Here is a 2,267-nt window from a genome sequence, read left to right as displayed (position 1 = left end):
ACATTTATCCGTTTTAAATACACTAACCTCACTCCTTTGTAACAACTAAGGCAAAAAATGTAATTAATTCTGAAAATCTTTTCAGGACCCCACCTTGATGACCCCAACTTTGCGAAACACTGGTTTATACCACAAATGCTCGGCTTAAAATTTCTGCACAGAGCCGCTCCGACATCAAGTCGCTTCATTCGAAATGAAGTCAGAAGGCAGTAAAGTGCGTAAAGTTGCCAAAAAGTGCTGAAAAAAACGGTCCGCCATAAAGCAGCGGAGTACGAGCTTCACCTCAGATGACCCAGGCAGCCAGACGGGCTGTCTGCTGCTAGCTGCTACCCCGGTTTGAACCGACGTGCAGCGGCAACAACACTGGAACTGACACCGCAACCCCAGCGCTCTGCTCCTTGTTACACTCCCCCCATAAAAACAACAACAAAAAGACGCTGGAATAAATGTTTTTGTTCACAACTACAGGGCTGAGTATTACTCGGGGTGGAAAGGGAGTCAGCCAAAACCAATACATTTCCCGACATGAAAGGATAAACATCCAGAGAGCGGGCAGCCACGTCTCGTGTGTGGGGGGAGAGGCTAAGGCTAAAGCTTAGCTTCGCCGGGTCGCCCGTCATTAGCAGGGGGGGCTAACTGGCTAGCGCTTAGCTCCCCTGGCTAACACATTACGGGCACTTTCACCGGTGGCGGAGGAGGAGGGGAACGGGAGAAGTTGGCTGCCCCGAAAACCATCGCGAACCGGACGGCTTTTCTTTCTTTTCTCATCTGACAACTGTTCAGAAACATAAGGGATAATACAGCAACTAAAGTTACCAAACCGGTACATACTCATGTTTTTTTTTTTAAGTTTGCCTGCCGTGGAGGTTTGTCGGCGGGCAGCAAGGTGATTCCCTCCCGGGGAGGATGGAGGGGACGGTCGCTAGCTGCAGCAGCAGCCAGAGAGGGAGAGAGAGAGGCAGCAAAAAAAAAAAAAACAACCCGCTTTAATAACTTCACTTCTCCGAATTCCTCCCGAGGAGTTGAGGGGAGAAAAAGAGAAGTTTCCCGTGGGTCCTACCTGCTAGCAGCGGGCGGTGTTCGAGGCGCGACGGGCTGYAAGTTGATTTATCCCCGGATATCCAGAGTGGTGCGGTGCGGAGCGCATATAGCTAGCGCTGGGTACAGTAAAGATTGTAGCATAGCTAACCTAAAGACAACAGTAGAGAGGAGGAAAAAAAAAAAAAAGCCTCCTCGTTGCTCATAGGGGGGATCGACGACAAAAACCACATGATCTTTTACGTCAGCATATATTTGCATAGGATGCCAAAAATTTATGTTCGGCGTCCAGGTGACGTGAAAACCGCACAGAAAAGTTTGTCGCCGGATGAACCGGACTCGGGGGGGCACCTCTGGTCCCCCCCTCGGATCTGCACCACCTTTCCGCCTCATGACTCCACGGATGCCTGCTAATCACCACTCCTATATTTATACATATACAAATCCACAATTTGCTGCAACAAACTAAATCTGTAATACATTACTCAAATAAAATCTCACTTTTATCAAATGTGGCATCAATGCATTGCATCTGCACTGTTTATGTTTAAGCTCCAGCTCGGTTCTAATGTACAGAACCCGCTTATTTGTTTATTTTTGCAGCAAAAGCTGGTTCCAGTTTAAAGTAAATGTTTGCAAAAATGCGAGGTTTCTAAAAGTTTGCAGTGACACTACAGAAAATTGCTAAAAGAAACACAAAAAAATAGCAGAGCTTAAATATTTTTAACACCTGTTTGATCCTTTGGATGACCTCCCAATCAGCAGCCAGCAGTAGCCCGAAAAAAAAAATTTTGAGAATTAAAATTATATACTTTTTTTTGTTATTTAATTGAAAAAAAAAAGGTAAACAAGAGTCATTAAAGTTTGCATGTTCATCAAAGTGCTGTTTGCATTTCATCCTCCTCGTGCATTTTTGATAAATGGGCTTGTTGTTGCGGATCAGATGCAATAAATGTGCAAACCGCAGGAACGCTGCGAAAAGACGGCAAACAGCGACACCTACAGGTGATGTTGAGGACTACAGCAGAAAACGGGTAAAAGGTGCTATTTTACATAAATTCAAATTAAAACATTATACTTTGGTTGATAAATGCTTTTTTTTTTACTTTTATGAAGTTACGTATTTTTAAGTTTCTTATTCTACTACTATTTAGTGTGGGAAAATATTTTGATAAAGTTAAAAAAGTCTCAATTATTGAATTGTTTACTCATATTGAACGAGTTAGTTG

The 2,267-nt window shown here is 43.9% G+C and overlaps 1 protein-coding gene across 1 annotated transcript in view; it reads right to left on the bottom strand.

Moving 5' to 3' along the window:
* LOC106528704 (zinc fingers and homeoboxes protein 2) overlaps positions 1 to 1,449 on the bottom strand; it is a 127,557-nt gene extending 126,108 nt beyond the window's left edge. The window contains exon 1 of the mRNA XM_014023943.1: positions 1,061 to 1,449. The gene's annotated coding sequence lies outside the window, so the exon portion shown is untranslated. The remainder of the gene's footprint in view (positions 1 to 1,060) is intronic.
* Positions 1,450 to 2,267: the final 818 nt, after the last annotated feature.

Source organism: Austrofundulus limnaeus, unplaced genomic scaffold (genome assembly GCF_001266775.1).
Source record: "Austrofundulus limnaeus strain Quisiro unplaced genomic scaffold, Austrofundulus_limnaeus-1.0 Scaffold397, whole genome shotgun sequence".
NCBI classification, from domain to species: Eukaryota; Metazoa; Chordata; class Actinopteri; order Cyprinodontiformes; family Rivulidae; genus Austrofundulus; species Austrofundulus limnaeus.
The sequence above is the reverse complement of the archived record's forward strand: the minus strand, read 5'-3'. Positions and strand labels throughout refer to the sequence as shown.